The sequence below is a fragment of the Melospiza georgiana genome, chromosome 22 (assembly GCF_028018845.1).
Source record: "Melospiza georgiana isolate bMelGeo1 chromosome 22, bMelGeo1.pri, whole genome shotgun sequence".
Lineage (NCBI taxonomy): Eukaryota > Metazoa > Chordata > Aves > Passeriformes > Passerellidae > Melospiza > Melospiza georgiana.
In genome coordinates, this window is record NC_080451.1 from 3,377,510 (window position 1) to 3,405,145 (window position 27,636).

Consider the following 27,636-nt stretch of genomic DNA (forward strand, 5'->3'; position numbering starts at 1 on the left):
GGGCAAATCAATTTTGTAAAGTCATTTTTGTGGTGGCTTGTAATTGTATATTTAATTCTTTAAATCCTTCCTGGGTGACTCTTGCCAGTCTACCTACCTGACCTGTAAGTTTGTACAGCATCTCTCTGCTCTTATAATTTGCTATAGGACCAAGCAATGACTCTAGGGCCCATCCAAATTTCACTCCACTAGAGGGTTCTTGCCAAGTGTCATCTAGATTTTCATCATCTAGAACTTCTCGTCTTGCTCTTATCTGCAGAAGTTCATGTTTTCCATTAAACGGGGACTTTTTCCAAATTGGACATAAGGTTGGCAGGCCTAAAGTAATCTCCTTTACTTTCCTGTCTACAGGCAGATGTGTTGTCCAGGTACCATCACTTGCTGCCCATACAAATTGTCCTGGGCCTCGGATTGTAATCCTGGTACACCCTATAATTACTTTATAATTCACTTTGCCTTGTTTATGTTTGATCCCTCTGCAAGCACAACCAATTTGTAGGGCTATTGCCAGGGGTGGCATCTGTTTTATCTCTTCATCATCTGAAGTGCAGTCGTAAGTTTTATTACATGCCCACCAACTTACTTTGTCTGCCCTCGTTCTGCTACTAGTGTCAGTGTTCATTATTGCTGGATCTGTTCCATTCTCAGGGCCTTCCCACTTAATACACCAAGGAGTGTTTGCCATATATTGGAATCTTTGAAGAATACTCACAGACCACACACTGTCCCAAGGTTCTATCTGATCTTTCTGATCCTTGGCCTCACATTCCCATACCAGAGTGGTTTCTGTAACTTGCCTCGATTTGGGTACCAGTTTACATGTAATTGTTTTGTTCTTTTGTATTTCAGGTAGTTTTGATGTTATGATTCCCCAGTTTACTGGGTCTCCTGCTGCCTTTGGTATTGGCAGACAGGCAGTTATTTGGCTGGTGTTTTACATTTTGGCAAAATCTTTGACTAATCTGATCATTACATTCTCAGCCCGAACTGCATTAGAAACCTTTATCACCTGTGTTTCTGTTTGTACCTCTCTCTTCATTCTAGAATGAAGAGTGGTTGGTTGATCATTTTGCATTCCACATCCCAAAGATATTAATAACCATAACATTAGCACAATTACTGATAGCATTCTGAAAGCAATTAAACACATCTTATCTGCAGCCTTTGTTCATTCCAGAGTTTATACAGTCTGTGATCCAGGATGGACTTTCTTCACTCGGGTATAGTGGATCCAGGGTTCCACGCCGGCTACTTTGACTGCTGTAAAGGTGGTCAGTAGTACCTGATGGGGTCCACTCCACTTTTCTTTCAGCGGTTCCTCGTTCCAGTTCTTGATGTACACCTCGTCTCCTGGATGTATGTTATGAACTGGGTTCTCGAGAGTCAGTGGTCTATTCCACACGAGGATACTCCGGAGCCGAGCTAAAGTTTTCCCAAGAGACAGAACATAATTATACACTTCCCGCTTTCCTGTGACATGTACATTAGGGTTAGGCTCAGGAGATTCATATGGTTTCCCATACAATATCTCATAAGAACTGACTGACATCCCACTCCTAGGCTTTATCCGAATCCACAACAGTGCTATTGGCAAAGCCTGGGGCCACTGCAATTTGGCTTCTTGGCATATTTTACTGGTTTGCCTTTTTAGTGTCTGATTCATCCTCTCTACCTGTCCACTTGACTGGGGTCTCCACAGTGTGTGGAGGTCCCAATTTATCCCCAGAAATCTACTTACCTCTCTTACTACTGTAGCTATGAAATGGGGTCCCCTATCTGATGATACCCCTAGGGGTACCCCGAATCTGGGAATAATCTCCTGTAGTAACCACTTAACTGTTTCCTTTGCTTGGTTCGTGCGACAGGGAAGGGCTTCTGGCCACCCAGAGAATGTGTCAACCCCCACTAACAGGTATTTGTATCCTCGAGTCCTTGGTAGTTCTACAAAATCTACCTGCCAATAGTCTCCTGGCTCTGTTCCTATCTGAATTCTTCCTAGCTGTGCCTGTCACCTGGCCACCGGGTTGTTTTTCAAGCAGATATCACATTTTGACATTACTGATTTTGCCATTGTTACATCCCTACTGAAATTAAACTCTGCTTTAGCAATTTTACCAATGCCTCTGCTCCCCAGTGACATTCATTATGTTTAATTTGTAGAACTTCTCTCATTATCAAGGGGGGTACCACTATTTGTCCTTGTGCGGTAACCTACCATTCTTTTGAATTCTTTTGTGCATTTAGCAAACGTGCCAGTCTCTCATCTTCTACTGAATATTTTGGTTTTGGAAGCAAATTGAATTGGGATACATTAAGCTTCAAAGGTATCAATGCCATTGTTGTTTGTACCTCTCGAGCATCCTGTTGGGCTGCCCAGTCTGCCTTTCGATTTCCCTCACAGATTTTGGAGTTTCCTGATTGGTGTGCTTTGCAGTGTATGATTGCCACTTGTTCAGGTTTTTGTACTGCCTTTATCAATTGCAGGACTGCATCCTGATGTTTAATGTGCGCACCCCCAGAAGATAACAGTCCTCTTTCTTTCCACAGTGCTCTGTGTACATGCACCACTCCAAAAGCATATTTTGAGTCAGTCCAGATATTTACCTTTTCCCCTTCACTTAATTCTAGTGCCCTGGTTAAAGCAACCAGTTCTGCCTTCTGGGCAGATGTATTTGGTGGTAATGCCTTTGCCTCCACTACTGTATTGACTGTTGTTACCGCATATCCAGCGTATCTGGTTCCGTTTTCCACTAAGCTGCTCCCATCCATAAACAGCTCCCACTCCGGCTGCTCTAGTGGGATGTCTTTCAGGTCTTCTCTTGCTAGTGTACTCTATTACTTCTACACAGTTGTGTTCTAATGGGCCTTCTTCAGTGGTGGTACCTAGGAACAAAGCTGGATTCAAAAGGTTAGTTGTTTTTAATGTGACATCATCCTGCTCAGTCAGGACTACCTGGAATTTCATCATCCTGCTGGGAGATAGCCAATGGCCCCCTTTTGTTCTAAGACAGTGGTTGCCATGTGTGGTACATAGACATCTATGTGCCTTCCCATAGTAAGTTTCCTGGCTTCTTGTATCAGGATCACAGTAGGTGTGACTGCCCGCAGACATGGGGGCCACCCGGCACTTATGTTGTCAAGTTGTTTGGAAAAGTAGCCCACTGGCCTTTTCCAGCTTCCCAGACGTTGGGTCAGGACTCCTAGTGCTAGGCACAGCCTTTCATGTACAAACAGCTGAAAATCTTTAGACAGATCAGGTAACCCTAATGCTGGAGCAGTTGTCAGTGCTTCCTTTAATTTTAGGAAAGCTTCTTTCTGTGGTTTGCCCCAGGTGAATAGCTGCATCTTCTGAGCTTCATACAGGGGTTTTGCAATCAGTCCCTAGTCCATGATCCACAAGCGACACCTTCCTGCCATCCCAAGGAAGACTCGCAGCTCATGTAAATTCTGGGGCTCTGGAATAGCACAAATAGCTTGGATACGATTAGTACCTAGTTTTCTTTGCCCTTGTGAAATTTCACATCCCAGGTAAATCACAATCTGTTTTGTGATTTGTGCCTTTCCTCTGGATACTTTATACCCTCCCATTCCCAGTGAATTTAAAATCTCAATGGTTACCTTTATACAGGTTGCTCTTTCTTCTGTAGCTATTAGAATATCATCAACATACTGCAACAATAAGTATTGGTCTCTTGGTACTTGCCCATTTTCGGTCCAAATCTCCAGTTCCTTTGCCAGTTCGTTTCCGAATAGGGTGGGACTGTTCTTGTAGCCTTGTGGGAGTCGTGTCCAGGTGAGCTGGGTCTTTCTGCCGTTCCCTGGGTTTTCCCACTCAAAGGCAAACAGTTTCCTGCTTTCTTTGTCAAGGGGGATGCAGAAAAAGGCATCTTTTAAATCAATTATGGTAAACCATGTATTCATCTCCTTTACGGATGTTAGCAATGTATAAGGATTTGTTACCACTGGATAAATGTCCTTTGTTATTTTATTTATTGCTCTCAAATCCTGCACTAATCTATATTCACAATTTGGCTTCTTTACTGGAAATATTGGTGTATTAAATTCTGATTCACATTCTTCTAAAATTCAGTATTTCAAGAATTTCTCAATAATCTTTACTATTCCTTGCCATGCTTCTGGTTTTATGGGATATTGTTTGTCTTGTACAGCCCTTGCCCCTTCTTTTAACTCTACATGCACTGGTTGTGCAAATTTAGATTTCCCTGGTATATCTGTCTCCCATACAGAGGGAATCACTGCATCTTCTACCTCCCTAGGGATAGAGGGGACAGGTTTTTCTTTGATCATTAATATCTGTCCCGTCTTTGATTCAGGTATTTTCATTATAAGCTCTCCATTTTCAAAGGTTATTACTGCATCAAGTTTTGCTTGCAAATCTGTCCCTAAAAGCAGAATTGGACACTCAGGTACATATAAAAATTTGTGTGTTATAACCTTGTTTCCAAAACACAAATCTAGAGATTGCAGGAAAAGCCGTTTTTCCTCTTTTCCTGTAGCGCCGACTATTGTCGTTTCCTTATCCCCAATTTGTCCTTGCAAATCATTCAATACAGAAAAAGTAGCTCCTGTAACTATTAGAAATCTGACCTCTTTATGCCCTAACTGTATATTTACAACAGGTTCCTTAACTTGTTCTACCAGTTCTACGTCTAGTCAGCTGGTATACTCCCCCAGGACCATCTCCTTGGTAGCCTGCTGGAACTGATTGCCCTGGTCAAACTGGTTATTCAAACTTGGGCAATTTCGCTTCCAATGCCCCTCCTACTTATAATATGTACATTGATTCAAGCTTAACCCTTGGGTAACTGGTCTCCTACCCTGACCATTCCTGTTATGCCCTCTGAAATTTGGGTTCCCTCTCCCCTGTATTACTGCCAAAAGATTCTGCTGCTGCCTTTTACTAGCTTCTTTTCCCGATTGTTATATACCTTCCAAGCAACCTTGAGTAACTTATCCAAATTCCTTAATTCTTCCCCTTCTAATTTTTGCAATTTTCTACGAATGTCATCCTGTGATTGACCTAAGAATATGAGAGCGAGCTGAACCTTTGCTTGCTCTGTACCCATTTGGAGGTCTGTATATTTCCTTGCTACCTGCTTTAGCCTCTCCAAAAATGCAGTGGGAGATTCCTTCTTTTCCTGTCGAACTTCATATAGTTTGGACCAATTTATAGATTTGGGCACAGCATTCTGAACTCCTATTTGGATCCACTCTTGATATTTCTGTAATCTCTTCATATTGCACAATAAATTAGGGTCCCAATTTGGATCCTCAACTGGGAAATTCACATCTAAATTCCCTGTTACCAGCCCATTTCCAATATCTTCTCTTGCCCTCTCTTTGGCTGCCTTAAGTACAATTTCTTTTTCAGTAGAATTCATCAGAGTATCTAATATTACTTGTATGTCAACCCAGTCATGATTTTGAGTTTTCATAACCATTTTTACTACGCGTGCCACTTTATCAGGATTTTCTGTATAAGTTCCAGCTGACTGTTTCCAAATAACTAAGTCCGGGGAAAAAGGCAATTTTACAAATACTGGCCCTTCCACTCTGACACCTTGTCGCAAGGGGGCAATCACAGTCCGTTTTTTTTACTTATGCCTTTTCTATGCACAACTGGAGCAAGCTTTGACCGACTCCAGGTTCTATGGGCTATTGGGGTCACTGATTCATTACCATTGCTATATTTTCACTCGCATACCTCTTTCTCCTTTCTATCACAGTTAGGTTTTGCTCATCTTCCGAGGAAGAGGGATCGGGTGATGATGGGAGAGGAGGATAAAGAGGGAAAGGTGTACTAGACAAGACAGATTCAGGACTAGGTGGGTGAGGAGCAGCTAGTGGGATAGGGACGGATGAAACAGGTGAAACAGGTGGGATAGGGTTAGGTTCTCTTGTTCTTATTGGAGCTACTTGTAAATCAATATCTGTATAATTTTCCCTACTCAAGCTTTCTCTTAACGCCAAGTGTTCTAAACAACGTTCCTCACAAACCCCACACTTTGTAGATGTTTTAACCACTAATAATCTACAGTCATCCTGCGATTCTGGCTTTCTCCATAAATAGAAAAGCAGATCAACATATGGGACTTCATCCCATTTTCTTTCTTGTTTACAAAACGACATTAACTGCGAAATAGTGTTATATTGCAGAGTACCGTATTTTGGCCATTTTTCACCGTTCTCCAAGGCATATTCTGGCCACCATGAATTACAATAATCAATCAACTTAGTTTTACATAATCCTTCCCCAAAGTTATCTTGTTTCCAATGTGCTAATAAGCACCCCAGAGAAGAATTTTGTGGGATAGGGCTGTTACTGCCCAAAATCCCTTGAAGTTTCTCCATTTCAAAAATACCACAAATGCCGAACCTGCAACGCTTTCGCGATTGTCTTACGGAACGGCGCCTAGGCTTACACCAACAGGAATTCCTTTAGCCCAACCAAGCGTAGCTTTCACTGCGTCTTATTGGCAGGCATCCAAACCAAAGTAAAAAGCACCTTACCTTTCTCCCGGGGACGTTTGTGAGCGGCGGAAGTGGTCGCGGCCGATGGGCTCCCCAAGAATCCCTCGGTGCCGGCTGGAGCATGATCAAGTCGTGAACTCGCTCAGCAGCATTCACAGGGGCCCCTTCTGGGTTCGCCAAAATGTTAACATTCAAAACCACATAATCACGGGAGATTATATGCGGTGCTTTTTATTAAGAGCTCTGGGAATTGGGGTGCATTCAACCCAAATCTGACTCCGACCATACATGTTTTATACTCTATTGCTACATAACTTTAACATTAATTATTAAACTTATATTTTTATATTGTATACATAAATTTAGCCCCTCTCTGAATTTCCAACATAGTTTCTCATTATTCTTCTTATGGTTATATAATTATTACATTTAATTATTAAACAATCATCACATCTTACAATTATTAATTTATCATATTGCTTAGGCAGTGCAGTGGATCTGGGAAAGCACAAAGCTTAACATTTTAGATTCTATCTTTAAATTTTTCCAAGGCTCCACTATCACTGGCAGTCTGCGTACCATGACACATTCTAGAACTTATTTATTTACAGTAATCTATAATATATAATAATAGGTAGAATTACATATACGGTATAATTTATTTATTTACAATAGAGATAAAAAATGAAAAAGAAGAAAAGAAAAATCTTAAAGAAACAGAAAATTCCACTGGCTCAGGTGGCCACAGCAGACAGAGCCTCTGGCATCAGCTCTCTGCACAGCTCTAGCAGCACAGCCAGCTGAGCCCCCACACACGAGGCCAAGTCCTCCATGCCCTGTGCAGCTGATCTTGCAGCCTTTGGATGGTGGAATATCGCCCATGCTGTATTGCTCAGAGGACATGCAATGTTTCAAGTGCCAGCTGCGACACATGTGAAATACAAAGCTGTGGGCCAGGCTGGCAGCGCCACAGGCACCCAGGCTTTGTGCCGTGGTCTCGGGCAGTGCCTCTGGAGGCCCCACAGGAGGAACTTTCCTGGCAGGGGCTGCACTTTGCTTCTCCCTTGGCCTCCCTGCGGAGGCTGGCAGGGCCTACAGGTTGATGCCATTTGTCCTTGCTACCCCTCACATCCCCCTGGCCCACCAAGAGCCCCGAGGCAGCCGTGAGGGACAGGCCCTGCTGGCCCAGGCTGGGCTCAGGGCTTGGCCTTTCTGCTTCCTGCAGCCAAGCCAGGCCTTGCTCAGCATTGCAGTTTCCTGCTCAGAGCCTTGGGCTCCCTGCAATCTTGGCCTCAAGGATCTGCTCTCACCAGTGCCTGGGCAGACTTTGGCACTCCCTGCCCTCACTGGGGCCCAGCCATGCTCCAAGGGACTTGGAGTTTTGCTGCTGACTCCTTCAGCAGCTTCTTCATCCTTCTCTGCGTGCCTGAGGCTCCTGGACCCAGCCCCAAATCCAGCGTGGGACTGATTAAAATACAGAAAGCGCTCAGGAGCTCTTTGTCTTCCTTCCATTGTCTTCAAGGCTTTAGGGTGTGTGCAGTGATTGGAGTCAGTTTGGACTTCTGTTAAGGAGGAAGATAACAAAATGCACCTCCTGATTTTTTTTTAATCAAAGGTGCATTTTTTTATTTTTCATTTCATTGAAGAGGTGGCAGAAGCATTCCGCAAGTCCTCTTGACCCTGACTGTCTCTTTAGGAGGTCTGGGCAGGGAGAATGAGCCCCTTAAAGGCTGAGCCTGTTTGCACAACCTGCTTCTCACCCTTAACCTCACCATCGCCCCCTTGGACTGAGATCCCAAAACATCCCAAAATGTTCATGAAATGTTTTTTTAAATTTTTATTCTGTAACACATTATTTAGTGTTAATATTTTCTTATTTATATATTTGTTATATTTATTTATATTTATAACAACAGGGTTAGTTTTTCTTACCTAGTTTTTATATAGGAAAAAATCAAGACATTTTGAGTAGACGAGAATTTTAATGCTGAGTGTTTCTAAGTAAGACAAATCCTTTTGTGAAAAGTGCATATTATATGGTTCCAAGCAGATATTTACCATATGTATTTTGATGCATTGATTAGTAGTGCCGTATTAACATTTTAATAATAAATGTAGTCTTGTAATTAAAAGATACCTTTTGTAGTTAAAAAAAGAGCTATGTTAGTGGGATTTTTTAAGAATGGAATGAGGCACTCGCAGCAGATAGCAGCCCCAGGACACCTAAATCTTTAAGAGAAAAAAGATTTATTGCCCTCTTATGAGAAGAAACAAACTTCTTCCTGCCTTGAAGGCACTGTTAGGATTAGAAGGAAGAAGTTGCTGATGACCAGACAGAATCCTGTATTTGAATGGAATTTATGCATCATATATGAAGCGTGTGAATATGCAACAGGCTATTGCTCTTAAGGGTTAATTCTTTGTTAACAGATGTCCTTTATTGGGCTCATGCTGCCCAGAAAAAGGTACCCGGATGACCGTAACTCTTTGTCTGTATTGTCTCATATTGTCATAATTCAATTTTTCCAAAATACTATTATTCCAATTGCATTACTATTTTTATAACCCTTTTATTACTTATAAAATTTTAAAATTTTTAAAACAAGTGATTGGTGTTTTTCACACCTTTTTAAATTAATTAAGCTCTAGTAGCTATTTATTTCTTCCTCTTTCTGGAAATTAGATATATTTGTAGTCTTTTTGTCAGCTTTTTTTATAATATTTTTAGAGTACAGGCTCGGGGGAGGGCACGTTGGGGTGTCTGGAGACATTTCAGGGGCCCATTTGGGGCAGTTTTAGGTCTGGGGAGGGAATTCAGAGAGAACTTGAGGGTCTGGAGGATACTTGGGGGAGCCAGGTGGGCACTTGGAGGGGCACTCAGGGAGTCTGAGGGACAGTTCGGGGTCTGGGGCAGTACTTGGGGGTCCAGGGGGGCCCCTGGAGGTCGTGGAGGGGAATTTGGGGCCCTTCGGGATCCGGCAGGCCCTTGCGGGGGCTCGAACGGGGGCTCTCTGGGGCGCGGGGGGTGATGGGAGTTGTAGGCGAGGGTATCATAGGGTTTAAGAAGGCCGCAGAGCATCACGGGAGTACGATGCACAGCTGCAATGCCTCTCGGTGGAACGCAGGGCATGACGGGAGATGAAGTCCCGGCTGCATGTGCGCTGCGGAGCATGATGTGAGCTGTAGTCCCGGAAGTGGTTTGGACGGGGTGTTTGGTGGTACGGAAAGGCACTTGAGTGACACTTTTGCGTCCGAGCCGCGACTGGAGGTCCTCGGGGAAACTTAAACGGTTTGGGAGACCCTTCAGGGAAGCTCGGGAAACTCTAACGGGCCCCTTAGCGCGCACGGCACAGCAGGACTTTTACCTGCAGGACTGTGTTCTGAGGGCCTCTGGGGCTGCGGGGGATGAGAGGAGATGAATTCCCAGAAGCGGCTGTACCGGGCATCTGTGGGGTGGGGAGCACTCAGGGGGTCCGGGGAAACTTTGGGGGGTCCAGAATGGGCACTGAGGGAGCACAGACGGATCCTGGAGGGTCTGGTGGACACTTATGGGACAGATGGTGGCGATGCCGCGGGTTCTGTGGAGCGCGGGGCATGACGGGCGTTGTAGTCCCGGCTCCAATTATGCTATATGGGGCCACGGGGCATGATGGGAGATGTAGGCCAAAAAAAATGGCGCCAATCTAGGCACTGCCCTCAGACCCAGATCCCTGGTGCTGATTAGGTGCGGGCAGTGATCGGTGAGAGCCTCGGCAAATGGGATCTGGTGTAGGCGAGAACAGCCTATTCACACTCCTCCAGTCCGTCCCACTACAGCCCAATTCATTCCCAGTACAGACCAGTATAACCTTAGCAAAGCCCAGTTCATCCCAAGTAGAATCCAGTAGAACCCCAGTGCCCATCCAATACCTCCCAGTACAGCCCAGTCCATCCCAATACACCTGAGTTAATTCCCAGCCGTTCCCAGTTTCTACCAATGTCATCCACAGGTACCCCAGTGTCCCCAATCTTCTCTGCAATAACCCTAGTGTCCCCAGTTTGTCCCAGTCTTCCCCAGTGTCACTCCCAGTATGTCCCAGTGTCTCCCACAGCCTTCCCAGTGTTCCCCAGTATGTTCCAGTCCTCCACAGTGTTTCCAAGGACAGTTTCATTTCTCACGGTGGCTGTGGCAGCCAAACCCAGCAGTGGGGTCAGTGCAGTGCCCATGGCCACAGCCCCTTGCAGGGGCCCAGTGCAGCTTGGGCTGATGATCCACCCTCACAGCTGGCCCAGGGCAGCTCTGCAGTGCCTTTGGTGGCACCTGAGGCTGGCACACACCTGAGCAGTGTGTCTGTTTGCACTGGGGAAACTCAGCAGTTTCAGATTGCTTCAAAAACTAAAAAAAGGGAAAACCCCTCTTAGGCTGGGTGCAGCCAGCTCTGCAAGTACAGCAGGTCCCAAGGGAGTGAGGACAGACAGGATGGGGCTGGGAAATGTGGAGCAAGGTTGTCCACACTGGGTCAGAGCTCAAGGCACAGCTTCTGTGAGCAGGCCAGAGCTGCTGAGGAGAGACCCTGGATCAATATCAATCACAGGATGCATCGATCACCTCTGGTCTAAAGAGAAATAAAATAAAATAAAATAAAATAAAATAAAATAAAATAAAATAAAATAAAATAAAATAAAATAAAATAAAATAAAATAAAATAAAATAAAATAAAATAAATAAAATAAAATACATCCTTTAAAATTGGAATGTGTATTTCTTAAACGTTCTTTGAAATCTTTCTCCATAACTGGACTAGGAAAATTTTAATGACTCTCACACAGCTTTGATGATGTTTACTTTAGACTCAGTGCCTGAGAGTGTCTCCAAAAAACTTCTCAAGAACTCACAATTAAATTGAAACTGAACTTCTTGTAGTTTTAAGGATTCCTACTGAGGGACACAATTGAGAAAGTTTCCCCAGGTTCCAGTTAGAGCAGAACACTGGAGGCAGTGATGACAGCTGGGGACAAACAAGGCCATGGTGTCTCTGGTGCTGAGCAAAGCTGGATGTGTTTGAGGAATGCAAAGGGCCAAGGCCTGAGCCCCAGCCCCTGGCCAGGCAGATCCTGTCCCTCCCTCCTTGCTCAGGGCTCTTCCCGGGATGGGCACTGGCATGTGGGGATGTGCAATGGCAAGGGCAGGAGCATGGGGCGGCCCCTGCCAGGCTGCTGAGCAGGGACAAGGAGGCAATGAGGCCCCAGGCCTGCGAGGGTCACTTGTCTCCTGCTCCTGCCTCAGGCCCAGGCCCAGCAGCCATGGCCAAAGTGCTGCCCAAGTTGGCTCTGGCAGGGCTGTCTTGCAGCTGCTGCCCATCCCTGTGCCCTGTGCAGCCCAGGCTGTCCCACGGTGTCCCTGCCCTGTGCCTCTGTCCCTGCAGGCTGTCGGCATCCCCTGGCTGCCCCACCTGGCTGGCCCCTTCCTTTGCTGACAGCTCTGCCTCCTGCCTGCCTCTGCCTGCCCACACAAAGCCTGGGGCTGATACCAAAAGGGTTCATTCCATTTTTACCCTGCCTGTGAACTTTCAGCACAGGAACAAGGCATGCAGGGGCTGCTCTTGCAGCAAGGATGGTTGGAAGAGAAGAAGAAGAAATGTGGCTCAAGGGTGCAGGAATAGCGAAAACAGGAGTGAATCAGGGAATTCGGGGTGGGTTTTATGGAAATGAGTAAATTGTAATTCACATTTAGGACTGTGTATAAGCAACACACTGGTAAATTTACATGTTCATGTCAGGTTGTGAGTTATCCCATGTTGGACCTCTGGCCTGAGTAAATGATACCCTCTGAAATAGCAAATGAGTGTTCAGGAGCCTTATTCTGACATTTCAGAGATTTGGTGACAGTGGTTCCTCACAGAACCAAGGAGTCAGCTGTGACACTGTCCAAATTCATGGAACTAAGGGTCCATGGTGACACAGCCGAACCCCATGGAACCAAAATCCATTTTGGCACATTGGGGCCACATTGAAGCAATGGTCCATTGTGATACTGCAGATACAAGGAGACCATTGTGACCCTGAGAAACCTCTTGGAACCAAGGGGCCATTGTGACACAGCAAGGCCTGGTGGAACCATAGGTCCATTGTGACACTGCAGAGCTTCACGGAACCAAGGTGACCGTGTTCTGCTGCGGAACCTCATGGAACAAAGGGACCATGGTGACACTGCAGAACCAAGGAGACTGCTGCTGGCAGTGTGAGAGCTCATGGAACCAGAAGTCCATTGTGACACAGCAAGGCCTGATGGAATCAAGGGTCCCATGTTAAACTGTTTGGCCTCATGGAACCATGAGCTATTGTGTCACAGCGTGGCCACATGGAGCCAAGAGGCCACTGTGACACTGCGGATCCAAGGAGAACATTGGGACTGAGGAACCTCATGGAACCAAGAGTCCATTGTTCCACTGTGGGGCCCTGTGGAACCAAGCGGAGCACAGTGACATTCTGGGGCCTCATGGATCAATGGAGACTGTTCTGACACTTTGGGACCCACTGGAACCAAGGGGCCATTACAGCATGGCAGGGCCTGGTGGAATCAAGGGCACTGCAGTGAACACTGTGGGTGTCCATGGGATGAAGGGTCAATTCTGACACCATGGGACCAAGGATACCATTGTGACACTCTTGGGCATCATGGAACCAAAGGTCCATTGTGACACAGCAGGGCCTCATAGAACCTGGAGGCCATCTTTACTCTTGGAGGCCTTGTCGAACCAAAGGGCCATCGTGGCACTTCAGGGCCTTGTGGAGCCAAGAGGACCACAGTGACACTGTGGGGATCAGTGAAACTAATGGTCTGTTGTGACGCTGCAAGGCCTTATGGGATCATGGAGATCACAGTGACACTACAAGGCCTCACTGCACCTAGGGCCCATTGTGACACTACAAGGCCTCATGGAAGCAAGTAACTATTGTGACACTGTGGAGTCTTGACAGGCCAAGGGGCAGTTGTCACACTGTGGGGCACCATGGAACCAAGGAGTCCATTGTGACACTCCAGGGCCCCATGGAACTAAAGATTCATGGAACAGTGCAGGACCCCATGGGTTCATTGGGACATTGCGGGGCCTCATGGAATCGTGGACGCCATGATAGCACTTGGAGGCCTTGTTGAATCAAGGAGCTCTGCAGGGCCTCGTGGAACCAAGGAGACCCTTCTGACACTGTGAGTTCCCATGGAACCAAGGGTCTATTGTGACATTGCATCACCAAGGAGACCCCTGTGACACTGCAAGGCCTCATGGAAGCAAGGGACCATTGTGACACTCTGGAGCCCCATGGAAACAAGAGGCCAGTGTGACACATCTGGGCCTGACGAAACAAATGATCCTATGTGACACCATCACTGTGAGACTGCAGTACCCCATGGAAACAAGGGAACAGGGAACAGGTCTGGTTGGCTTGGCCTGACTGGTCCAACTGCCCTTGGCATGTCAAGGGTCTTCTCAAGGGTACCCCTGAAACCCTGGAGCTCTGGGCTTTCCTTCAAATGGAAAACAACTGCTCTTCTCATTCGGCAGCCATGGCCAAAATGGGATTCCCCCTTCAACCTTCCCAATATCCAGGGATTGCTCCCAGACAAAAGCTGCCATTACCAACAATTCTGGCTGCTTTTGGCTTCCTGAGAGGTGGGCCTCACCTGCCTTCAAACACTGGGGCTCAGTGCTTTCCTTCCTATGGAAAAGAAACATCCTTCTCAAGGTGCCCATGGCTGAAATTGGGATTCCATCTCCAAAAGTCCTATATCCAATGGTTGCTCCTATACAAAAGCTGCCCTTACAGACAGGTCTGGCTGGGCTTGGCCTCCTGAGGGCCAGCTCTCACCTGTCTTCCAAACACAGGGGCTCTGTGCTTTCCTTTCTCTGGAAAAGAACTGGCCTTGTCTTCTGGGCAGAAATGACTTAAATTGGGATTCAACATTCAAAATTCTGAATATCCAAGGGTTTCTTCCAGACAAAGATCCCAGGACAGGTAGGTGAGTCTATCCAGAGGCCTTTGTCTCTGGTAACTGCCGTTCATCACCCCGGAAACGCTGGGGTGCCATGGTTTCCTTCTTGTTGAGATCATGGTGAGAGTTTGGGGACCCTGTGGAACCAAGGGATCATTGTGACATTGTGGGTATCATCAATACCAGAGACCATTGTGACACTGTGAGACCCCGTGGCACCAAGGCCATCACTGTGGCTCTGTTGGGCTGCATGGTCCCAAGGGGCCAGTGTGAAGCAGCAGGGCTTTGTGGAACCAAGAGGCCATTGCTGCATTTCAGGGCCTCGTGGAACCAAAGGGCCGTTGTGATTCTGCACGGACCCATGGAGAGCATTGTGGAATTGCAAGGCCCCATGGAATCATGGAGACCATTGTGATACTGTGGGGCCCCACAGAACCAAAGGGCCACTGAGACCCTGCAGGGCTTCATGGAAGCATGGGGCCATTGTGACACTGCAGAAGCAAGGAGAACATTGTGACACTGCAGGGCCTCTTGGAACCAAGGGGACATGGAACAAGTCTGGCTAGTTTGGCCTCCCAGGGGCCACCTGACAGGTCCAGCTGATCTTGGAATTCTGGGGGCTGCCTCTCATCAGCCCCTGGAGAACTGGGGCTCTGTGCTTTCCTTCCTATGGAAAAGATCAATCTCTCTTTCCAGGTGTCCATGGACAAAACTGATACTCCCCCTAAAAAATTCCCTATCTGCAAGGGTTCTCCTCGACAAAAGCTGCCAGGACGGAGAGCTCTTGCTGGACTTGGCCTCTTCTGGTCACCTCTCATCTCAAGGAAGCCCTGAGGAAAGTTTTTGAACAGGTTTGACCAATGGAACATGAATGAGTGTGTCCTCCTCTGAAAAACTCAGATGCTTTTCTGATCATATGTGCCTTTTTTATTTCATCATGTATTAAGCATGAAATATTATTTTCAGTCAGGCAATATTATTCTTCTCACTCTACCAGTGTTATCTGACACAAATCACCTCCTAAACATATGGATCCTGGTCACGTGTACAAGAAGACACAAGAAGGGATCCAGCAGGAATGATTTGTGTCTGCTCCCATCTGTCCCATCTCCTCTGGAGCTGGAGGTGCAGCCCCAGCACTTGGCAGGGCTCAAGGGCTCACAAGCTCAGCTCCCACCCGGAGAACTTGCAGACCCTGGGCTGCTCTTCTTGGCCCCTGCAGGCTCAGCCAGGCTGAGATGGACACTGATGGTTTCTGAGCCAGGCTCTCGGAGCCAAGCCCAGCTCCCTGTAAGCTCTGCCAGCTGCCCTGAGCTCTGGGCAGCACCAAGGGCCTCTCCCCAGCCCAGCCGGCTCTGGCCCCACAGCTCTGCTCAGGCCAGGCTGCTCTGGGCACTGCCCCACGACCTCAGCCCCTGGCAAGGGCACAGCAGCAGCTGCAGCTGCCACAGGACTCAGCCCCAGCCATGGAAGAAGGTGCCTGTCCAAGGGAAAGGAGGCTCCCTGGCTGCCCGGCTCTCCTCTGCAGTAGATGCTAAGAGCTCTGCAGCCCCTGCTGCCATCCCATCTGCCCAGGGCAGCACAAGAGCCGCGGCCTTGGGGCCCTCAAGAGCTGCTCCTCCTGCAGGCCCAGGGCCCATCCCAGGGCTGGGGCAGCCACAAAACTGTGCCCATTTCTGTTCATTCCTGCTCTGATCAAGATGGATCCTCAGCACCTTGGAGGTTGGTGATGAATTTTACTTTTCCAGGATGTCTCTTCTTTCTTAAGATCTTCAGTTGAGAAATTCAGTGAGAAAACCTGATTACCATTTGTTCAAAATACCCAAACAAGACAAGCTCATGGGAATAATTCAAATCTTCAGTTCTTCTGTGGTTAATTGGACAGATTTTAGAAGTGTATTCAAAGTGAATCTACTATATTGAAAACAATGCAGAGAGAATTGTTTTGTCCTCTTTAGTTTCCTTGTTTATAGATTGCTAGCAGCAATCCCCAGTTGATATTGATCCCCAGCACCTCCTCATGCAGTCTGAACAAATATGAAAATCAAGACCCTTCATGCATGACAATCAATCACACTTTGTCCCTACCCCCACCCCACCATTTCCCCCATCCAACCCCTGGCACTGAGAGCAGCTGAGGAATGGAGTCACAACCAGGGCTGTCCCCAGGGCTCAGGATTGGGGCCAGGTCAGTGAAATCTCTTTATTGCTGATCTGGATGAGGCCATCGAGGGCACCCTCAGTCAGTTCCCAGGTGAGCCCAAGCTGGGTGGGAGTGTGGCTGTGCTGGGGAGCAGGAAGCTCTTTAGAGGGATCTGCCCAGGCTGGAGCCATGGGCCCAGGACAATGGGATGAGGTTCACCAAGGCTGAGGGCCATGTCCTGCCCTGGGCTCACAACCACCCCAAATCCCTGGCTGTGCCTTGCCCCTGATCCCCACAGCCTGTCCTGTTTCCTTCATCCCTGCATTGCCAGGGACTTTCTGGGACAAGGGATCTCTGCTCTGGGGATGGAGGGAGGTGCAGGTGCCACCACTGGAGTGGGAACCAGAACTCACCGGGCTTTTGTCCTTTGGGGGTCAGGAACTGGTGGGACTCAGAGGCACAGGAAGTTTCTCTTCATGCCCAACAGGCCATCGTTGAACAGGATACAATTCAATACCAATCACGCCCTTCCCTGAGCTATGTCCAACGTCCCAGCAGCATCTGACATGTCCACCATCAACAAGTGATTCCCATGCTAAAATTAATTTTAGAAAAATATGGTTCTGTGATAGATAAACACAGTGAAGTTCTTGTATCAAGATGCCCATCCTGGACTGGGGGGAAAAAAGCCTGAAGAATTCCCAATTTGTTAGGCTGTCAGTGGTGGATGGAGAATGGGGTCAGGCTGTTTTTGTTGTTGAGGAAATGCTGAAACCTGCCTGACTCATTTAAACTCTTCCTGTCCTAGCTGATCTCCCCTCTTTCCCCTTCCACCCATTGGCTTTTGTCTCCCCCCAGCCCCCTGTGAAGAGCCTGGCTCTGTGTTCTCCATCCCCTCCTCGCTGGCACTGCCAGGCTGGCATGAGGAGCCCCTCAGCCTTCTCTGCTCCAGGCTGGACAGGCCCAGCTCCCTCAGCCTCTGCTCACAGCCCAAGGGCTCCAGCCCCACCTTGGAGTCCCTTCCCAGGCCCTGCTCCAGCTGCCAGACATCTTTCCTGCCCTGGAGAACCCAACCCAGGCCCCAGTGACCTGGATAATCCACGTCCTTGATGTGCTGGTCACACAGCCCTGCCCCCTGTCCCTGTGTCAGGTTTTGGGGTTGATCTTGATGTGGAACATCCTTGTGGAACGCTGCAGCTCCAGGTGGACCAGGGGGATACCAGGGGACAGGAACCCTGCTGGGCATAAACAGCTCTGGACTTCTGGGGGGAAACTGTGAGGTGGGAGCTGGGGCAGAGTGACCAACCCAGTGACCTCACACAGCCCTCCTGTGGCATCACAGCCTGCTCTGTGATGTCATAGCTTATTCTCTGATATCGCTATGTTGGTCTTTGATGCTGCAACCCACTCTGTGAAGTCACATAGACCTCCTGTGATGTCAAAAAGCCAACCCTCCATGATATCACAGCCTGCTCTGTGATGTTACAACTCATTATCTATTGTCACACAGCTGGTCTCTGATGTCACAGCCAACTCTGTGATGTCATAGTCTGCTCTGTGATGTCAGTCCTCTGCCCTGTGATGTCACAGCCAGCTCTCTGATGTCACAGAGACAGTCTATGATGTTGTAGCTGCTTGATGACCTCACATAACCCACCCTGTGACCTCATGTTCCCAGATGATAAATTGTCTACACCAGGTGAGCACACACAGTGCTGGTTCTCCAAAACCCCGAGGCCTGTGGAAACCACACAATGCCCATTGTGTGAGAAGGGGAACTGAAATTCACCAGCCTCAGTTTCCTGCCAGCTCAGCCAGGCCCACTGGAACATTGGGGTCCACGAGCACCAGGGGCCACCAGAGAGACCCCCCCAGGACAGGAGAATGCATGGGTAAAGGGGAGGGGAAATATGTTAATGATTTTGGGGAAATGATTATCATATGTGTGTTTAGTCCAGGACAATCAATGAATATGTGTGCAAAATACAGAATATGAACAGAAACTTTCCTGCGCTCAGCATGCACAGCTTTGGGAGGAGCTCTCCCCCCGTGCATACAGCCAAATAAAGAATGCTGCTTCTTAATGCTACACTGAGGTTATGGAGTTTTATTATTTTGCCAAATTTTTGGTAACAGTCCCACTCCCAAGAAAAGCTCTGTCTCTGGCTGGTCACAAACAGAGAAGGGCTGGTGGGAGATGTGGTGGTTGGAGGAGGCCTGGGGCACAGTGGCCATGAAATAATTGAGTTTTCAATATCCTGTGAAAGAAGGAGTGGCATCAACAAAATGTCTACATTGGAATTAGAGAGGGAAGACCTTGGTATATTTGGGATGCAGATTTAGAGAGTACTCAGTCAGGTCCTGATTTTTAAAGAGAAAACAGCGTTTAAAAACAAAGGTGTCTAGGAAAGATGGACACACTTAAAGAAACTAATTATTAAGGGGAAGGAGCAGCCTGTCCCTCTGTGCCAAAAGATGAACAAGCTAGGAAAATTACTATCCTGGCTGGGCATGGAACTTTTGTGGGGACTCACCAGAAAAAAAGAGGGTTCATCACCTTTGGAAAGAAGATCTAGCAACTCAGGGTGTGTTTTAGAATGTTGTTAGGCCAAGCAGAAAGAAAAGCGGAGATGTGAAATGTCAATTAGAGGTTAACCTGAACACTTTGGTGAAAAATGATAAAAAATATTTGCATAAATAAATTAATAGTGAAAGGAAGTGTAAGGAGAACTTCTATTCAGTGTTGGATGCAGTGGGGAATAGAGTAACTAAAGAAGAGGGAAAGGCTGTCGTATTTGAACCACTTCTTAGCCTCAATTTTCAACAAAAAGCGAAGTTGTGCTCAAGACAGTGCTCTCTGAGCTGCTGGAAGGGCACAGGGAGCAGGACAACCCCCCTGGAATCCAGGAGGAAGCAGCTGGGGACCTGCTGAGCCACTCTGATGCTCACAGGTGTCTCTGGGAGCAGATGGGATCCATCCCAGGGGGATGAGGGAGATGGTGGATGAGCTCCCCAAGCTGCTTTCCATCATTTACCATCAGTGCTGCCTCAGCAGGGAGGTCCCTGAGGACTGGAGGTGCCAGTGTGAGCCCATCCCCAAGAAGGGCTGGAAGGAGGAGCTGGGCAACTGCAGGCCTGTCAGCCTGACCTGGGTGCCCGGCAAGGTTATGGAACAGATCACCCTGAGTGCCATCACAGGGCACCCACGGGATGGCCGAGGGATCAGAGCCAGCCAGCGTGTATTTCAATATCTGCACTCATGATCTGCATGAGGGGACTGAGTCCAGCATCAAGAAATTTGCAGATGACACCAAGCTGGGTGTGAGTGCGGATCTGCTGGAGGGCAGGAGGGCTCTGCAGAGGGACCTGGACAGGCTGGATCCAGGGCCCAAATCCAACAAGGTGAGGTTGGACAAGACCAAGTGCCGGGTCCTGCACTTTGGCCACAACAACCCCTGCAGCTCTACAGGCTGGGGACAGAGTGGCTGGACAGCGGCCAGGCAGAAAGGGACCTGCAGGGACTGATGGACAGCAGGCTGGACATGAGCCAGCAGTGTGCCCAGGTGGGCAAGAAGGCCAATGGCTCCTGGCCTGGATCAGGAATGGTGTGGCCAGCAGGAGCAGGGCAGTGATTCTTCCCCTGCACTGTGCACTGGTGAGGCCACACCTCGAGTGCTGTGTCCAGTTCTGGGCCCTCAATTTGGGCAGGCCATGAAGGAGCTGGAGCATGTCCAGAGAAGGGCAGCAAGGCTGATGAGGGGTCTGGAACACAAGTCCTGTGAGGAGCAGCTGAGGCAGCTGGGGTTGTTTATCCTGGAGAAGAGGAGGCTCAGGGAGATAAGGCAATATCAGGGCACAGGTTGGACTTGATGATCTCCAAGGTGTTTTCCAGCCTTGCTGATTCTGTGACTTTCTGAAATCACCCTTGGTGCAGTTGCAACAGCGTCTGCAGTGGAACAGAAACTCCCAGCTGATGGGAACAAACTTTCTGGCTGACTGCAGAGGCCAGGACAAAGCTGAGTGGTTTCCCTGGTGTCCCCCAGCCCTTGCTGGCCACAGGGCTAATGGCATTTGTGCTCCCTCAGGTTCATGTCCCCACACCAACAGCATGGGGGTGCTCCCGCCTGCTGTGTGCAATGCAAACAGGGGCTGCTGAGCCAGTGCTGCCGTGTCTGTGCCTGCAAGGATGGGGCACCTGTGTGAGCTGGGGGAGAGGCCAGGGCTGCAGAGGGGGGATGTTGTTGGCAGCTCCATGAGGACACTCTGAGACGCTGCCCTGGGCTGTGCAGCGCACTGGGGATGGATCAGCCCCTGCTCTGCTGCTCCTTCCTGTCTGCCCCAGGGCCCTTGCAGAGCCCCAGCCATGCTGTTTGCCCCCAGCCTGCCCACGACCAGACTGGGGCTGCTCACGGGGCTTTTCTGTGCTGAGCATTGGCCTGGACGTGTTCTTGAGAGAGCCTGGAAGAGGTGCCTGGAGCCCCCAGGCCCTGGCCTGAGGCGTCAGTGCTGCCCCAGCAGTGCCCATGGCCTGTCCCTGCTGCAGCCCCGGCACTGCCACCCCCAGGGCTGTGCCCGGCCCCGAGAGCACTCAGGCCCTGCAGCAACACCAGGGCCACCAGGGCAGCGGGGCAGGGCCATGGCAGCAGCACTGGCAACACCAAGTGCTGCTGCTGCTGGGCACAGCTGCTGGGCCAACACTGATCTGCCCCCAGCTCTGCTCACAGACATTGCTGCTGCAGCTCCAGAGAAGGCAACAAAAGGGGATCTCTGGTGAAAACAATGCTGGGACATCCTTTAGTTCCTTTAAAGCCGCTAAGAGACCAGCTCCTCATTGACACATTATGGGGCTGCAGTGAAATTGGAGATAAACAAAATAAGAAATGGCAGAAGAAATGGCCTTGGTTTAGGGAGAATATTAAAACATGAAAACAGAGTAAAAACAAAATCTAATTCAAGAAGAAGTATCAAAGATTATTTTTATTTCAAGAGATATGCAGAAACTGGCAACTAGTTTAATGTTTTCTAAATGGTCCATTCATCAGTGTCGGCACTGCGGCCTTGAGCTCCTGGTTCCTCAGGCTGTAGATGAGGGGGTTCAGGGCTGGAGGAACCATCGAGTACAGAACTGACAGGGCCAGATCCAGGGATGGGGAGGAAATGGAGGGCGGCTTCAGGTGGGCAAAAAAGCCAGTGCTGACAAACAGAGAGACCATGGCTAGGTGAGGGAGGCAGGTGGAAAAGGCTTTGTGCCGTCCCTGCTCAGAGGGGATCCTCAGCACAGTCCTGAAGATCTGCACATAGGAGAAAACCATGAACACAAAACAACCAAATGCTAAACAGGCACTAACAGCAAGAAGCTCATGTTCCCTGAGGTAGGATTTGTAGCAGGAGAGCTTGAGGATCTGGGAGATTTCACAGAAGAACTGGCCCAGGGTATTGCCCTTGCACAGGGGCAGGGAAAATGTATTGGCTGTGTGCAGCAGAGCATTGAGAAAGGCACTGGCCCAGGCAGCCGCTGCCATGTGGACACAAGCTTTGCTGCCCAGGAGGGTCCCGTAGTGCAGGGGTTTGCAGATGGACACGTAGCGGTCATAGCACATGAGGATCAGGAGGAAATACTCTGCTGACATAAAGAAAAGAAAGAAGAAAACCTGAGCAGCACATCCTGAGTAGGAGATGGTGCTGGTGTCCCAGAGGGAATTGTGCATGGCTTTGGGGACAGTGGTGCAGATGGAGCCCAGGTTGCTGAGGGCCAGGTTGAGCAGGAAGAAGAACATGGGCGTGTGCAGGTGGTGGCCGCAGGCTACGGTGCTGATGATGAGGCCGTTGCCCAGGAGGGCAGCCAGGGAGATGCCCAGCAAGAGGCAGAAGTGCAGGAGCTGCAGCTGCCACGTGTCTGCCACTGCCAGCAGGAGGAAGTGCCTGATGGAGCTGCTGTTGGACATTTGCTGTGTTTGCACATTTCAACCTACAGAAGGAGGAATCACAGTGACAATTGAGGGGAGATTTCTCGCAGAAAAGTCAAAGCCCTTTCTCACATACCTTTTTCTGCCACTATACACCTCCTCCTGTCCATGTCTCGCAGATCTTCTTTCAGGTCTGTTGCTGGAGCTCTGATTGCTGCTGGCCAATGTTGTGTGAGGAGCTGGACCTTGACCTCTAGGACACGTGGGAGTCAGCCCTGACCCCCAGTCAGTGTAGGGGAACAGTGAGGGCAGGGGCCAGTCCTGGTGTTGGGACTTGGATAAAGAATGTTCAGCTAAATCAGAGGAGCTGCCTGGGTGAAGGGATGGGGATAACAGAAGGCAGAACAAGGGATTCTGCTGCACCTTGGGAGAACAGATTCTCCAGGGAGGCAGGAGGATTGTCTGAGGCTTAGTGAAGACTGAGGAGAGCTGCTCTGTCCCTCTCTCCTGTTCCAGCTGCCCTGGACTTGCACCTTTCTGAAATCCACTCCCGTGTTACCCTGGACAGCCAGGAGACACTGTTGAGAGCAGAGGGATCCCTGGCACACAAAGTGGCTTCTGCCTTTCCCAGAGTCAGGAGAGTGGGCTCATTGCCAGCCTCCCAGACTGCCCTGCCCAGAGCTGCCCGGACACAGGGAGCTGGGACACCCCATTGCTGTGCTCAGCCTGACCAGCAGGAGCCCAAGGGCTGGGCCTGGCCCTGCAGCTGGAACTGCCATTGCAGAGAGCCCCTCAGCAATGCCAGCAGCACCTGGGCAAGGCAAGGAGAGAGAGAGAGCCGGGTCTGAGGAAAAGCCTTTCCCTGGCCAGCCCAGCCCAGCCCCTGCCAGGCAGCATCAGGGCAGGACAGTGGCACTCAGGCCCTGGGCAGCAGGAAATGGGCACATGGCCGCAGAGATGCCCTTCATCTCTGGGGCTGCTCTGCCAGCCCAGGAGGGACTGAGGGCTCTGAGCCCCCAGGCTGAGGGCTGTGCTTGCTGGGATGGGACACAAGAGCTGTGAGAGGTGAGAATGATGGAGACCCCCTGGGAAATAGCCAGGTGTGACAGGAACAGCCCCTGGGGAATGGCCTGGGGTGACAGGGACAGGGACAATCCCCCCAAGCCCCTCCCAAGCATCCCCCAGGGCCAGAGGCACAGACACCCCTAAAGCATCTCCTGGGCACTGGAAAAAAGTAAACTTGGCAGAAATCAAACTTAATTCTGCATAAATAATTTGGATGAATATTTGAATTTTCCACAAGTCACATGTGATGGAAATGCAAACAAATCCCAAATAATAATAAATGAACCATAGAAGTAATTTTGTGGCAATTCCAAGTTTCATCAGTTTCTGCACAGCTCCAGCTCAGCTGCTGGCAGTTTCTGGTAAAAGAAAAGTAGAAATTCAGCCTAATACAGATTTTTAAAAGGAAGGGAAAGCTCTCTGTAGCTGTCACAAAAGTGACAGGGATGAAGAGAAAAATGATTCTCACATTTGACAACCCAAGCCTGGGAATTCAGGAGTTATTTGGGAACTGAGCTACTTGAGCTGGGCTTCTTGTGGGACTTTTAGCAGCCTTGTGTTCCTCAACATGGGGTGAATGAACCTTGTCAGTCTCTCAGGTATTTTTTTCCTCCCTTTCCTCCAGTGATTTTAACAAACATTTCAAGCAAGGACAAAAAAATATTTTCTTTACACTGGCCACCTATCACAGCCATTTTCCTCATCAGTTTTCCCATAAGTTGCTCAGAGGAAGCTGCATCCAAGTTTCCAAGAGTTCCTCCAGAAAGAAGCACAACCTCCTCAGAGGAGGGAACCATGCTGTTGTCAAAGGCACTTGGGGTCAGACAACAGTGCCCTGAACTCACTGTGCCAAAATAATGTCACAGTCTAGTTAAGAAAATTGTTAGAGAGATTCTGCTGCCCCAGTTAAAGTGCTAACAATACCAAATCCAAGGTGAATTTTATTGAACAGTAAATGTAAGGAAGAGAGAGAGATTGAAAGAAGAGAAAAGGGGAGAAAGCAAGGGAGTGACAGGGACAGAGACCTCCCCTGGAGCAGGCCAAGTGTGACATTGTCCCCTGTGTGTGTGGCCTTCCCAGGGTGGGGGTTTTACACCCGAGCCAGTTTGGGTAAGGGGGGTGGTGTTCACCCCCTGAGCAGGGATTACCCCACTGTTTCAGGTTTCAATGCAAGATAGAACCAAATGCATGTTTTCAATCCCCATCTTCACCAACTGCTATAAACAGGTGGGGCAGGGTTCTTTATCTCTTCCATGACTCACCTCTGATAATGCCCTCCAGGGGAGATATCTTCTGCTAATGGACCACTGAGTGTCACTGCAGGACTGATAAAATTCCATCATCTCATTGTGGGATGCTCTGCCCAGGGGGAGGAACCAAGCATTCCTACCTGGATATAAGCTGAGCCTTGCTACACCAGGCGCAGCTTTCCTACTGGATTGCCAGAGGACAAGAACTCCATAACCAGCACTGGACCTTCAGAGGAAGACCAGACCCTTCTACAGCATTACTGCTTGGACAGAATCACGTTCATCACTCCTACACGACTGCAGTCACCATTTAATGGGACTGCTGCCACCACCCTGACCAACAGGGTGTCAGGTTATATCCTGACTCTGTCAGTTTAAGGCAGTGTTTCTGTATCATTGCCTTGATCTTCATTTTCTTATTAAATTGTAATTCGCGCTTAGACACTCCCCCAGGTTTGCCTTCAAACCAGTACAAAAGACAATGTACTCACCGCTTGTCTTCTTCCCAAACCAGGATTTCCTATTCCCAAAACTTGATTGGATGGGGGAGGAGGCAGCAAGGAAGAGGAAGGTGCCCTGGGATACCCAGGCAGGTGAGGAGGAAGCCATTGCCCCTTTCCCCCTCTCTGCTGCTCCTTCTCCCAGCCCAGCACAGGCCCCGGAACAAAAGAGAATGTGCGCACCGTTTGTTTTCTTCCCAGAACAGGATTTCCCATTCCCAAATCTTGATTGGATGGAGGAGGAGGCCGCAAGGAACAAGAAGCAGCCCCGGGACACCTAGTCAGGTGAGGAGGAAGTCAGTGGCCCTTTCCCCCTCTCTCCTGCTCCATCTCCCAGCCCAACATGGCCCCCAGCTGCCGGACAACCCTGTTGCCAACGCTGTCCTGCTTGGGATGCACGGGGGGATCTCCTTCCCCTTCCCTGTGGCACGGAGGCAAATCCCATCCTCTCCTTGTCCTTCCTTCCTTCCCCAGAGAAGGATCTGAGAATGGAGACCATGGAGGAAAAATCTCCATGGCAGAACCTCATGGAAAAGGCCATTTTGAATGACTCCACAGTGCAGAATTCTAATGAGAAGGAAAATCCCCAGAGATTCCACAGGAGGAGGGGCTGCAAACCCAGCCCAGGGTGCTCTGAGGAGGAAAGAACCACCCTGTGCCAGGAAGGTGGAGAGAGCTCCTTCCAGTGCTCGGAGCTGCTGGCCCATGAGCAGCTTCATGATGGGGAGAAGCCCTACAAGTGCTTGGAGTGTGGGAAGAGCTTCAGGCAGAGCAGCACCCTGATCAAGCACCAGATGATCCACACTGGGGAATGGCCCTATGAGTGTGGGAAATGTGGGAAGGGCTTCAGTGACAACTCCGCCCTCATCAGGCACCAACAGCATCCACACTGGGGAGAGGCCCTAGGAGTGTCCTCACTGTCAGAAGAGGTTTCAGAGAAGCTCCAGTCTCCTCCAGCACCAGCAGATGTGCACAAATGAGAGGCCGTTCCGCTGCCCTGAGTGCGGGTTGGGCTTCAAGCGCAAGTCGAACCTCATCAGGCACAGGCGCATCCACACTGGGGAGAGGCTCTACAAGTGTCCTGAGTGTCAGAAGAGGTTTCGCATCAGCTCTGATCTCCTCTGCCACCAGCACGTTCACACTGGCGAGAGGGCCTTCCACTGCCCTGACTGTGGGAAGGGCTTCAAGCACAACTCCAACCTCGTCACCCACCGGCACATCCACACTGGGGAGAGGCCCTATGAGTGTCCCCAGTGTGGGAAGAGCTTCTCAGACCGCTCATTCTTTACCCGACACCAATGGAGGCACCGGTAAGGGAAGGCCTGCCAGTGCCCCAAGTGCAGGAGGATTTTTGTGCACTGCCCCAACTTCACACATCATTGGAGGACCCCCACTGGTCAGAGCCCTGGTGATCCATTTTTCCTGTGATCTATGTGGGGAAGACACCAGTCCCTTTTCCTGCCCCTCCCAGTCACATGATGTGGCATTGAAAAACATGAGGGTCTGGCAATGGCCCTGTCATTACATTCACTCCTACCTCAGGTCATTGCCAGGGGCAGGAAAGGGACTCTCTCTCTCCCTGAGGAGAAGGGTGTCCTTTCCAGGAAGGGGAATCTGTGGCCAGGAAGACCCAGTGAGTTGTGTTTTAGTTTTCCCTATTAACAGTTTTATTAATCTCTTCTGTTATCAACATTGTTTCTGTTCCATTTGTTCCTTATCAGCTGGGAGCTGTGCCAGGGAGAGCCTGAGGTACCAAAGGCACGTTGGCAGCAGCAGCTGCTTGCAGGCCACGGCCAGAAGCCTCCCTTGGCAGCCCGGCCTGGTGGCCACCACTGCAGAGCTGCTGCCTCAGGGCTCATTCCTGGCTGGGCTCTGAAAAGCCACTTCTGCTCCAGGAGCCTGACTGGGAAGCCATTGGCCCCAGCACCTTGGGGACAAGATATTAATGACAAAACTCTTCATGGCAGCAGAGCCAAGGCAGGGGCAGAGGAAAGGGCAGAGCCAGGCCCAGGGGACAGGGATGCCATGGTGATGGCTGTGAGGCCACTGCCCCTGCAGCAGCCTGGCTGCCCTCAGCAGACATTCTGGCCAGAAGCGTTATGAGGGCACCCAGCACATCAGAGAACACAGAGAACAGGAATTCCGTCCTTAGGGATGAGAAGGTTTCACTGGGTCAGGTTGCACAAAAGTCCTGATCTTGGAGTATTCCTGGGATTGGGCATCCCCTTCTCTGGAAATACACTTGCACTTTTGTGCCTTTCTCATAACTGTAAAATATTTCCTCCTTCTAACAAATGTAAATCCACCC

The 27,636-nt window shown here is 49.4% G+C and overlaps 1 pseudogene; it reads left to right on the top strand.

Annotated features, from left to right (window-relative positions):
* LOC131092456 (zinc finger protein 850-like) overlaps window positions 1–27,636 on the top strand; it is a 603,282-nt pseudogene that overhangs the window by 487,130 nt on the left and 88,516 nt on the right.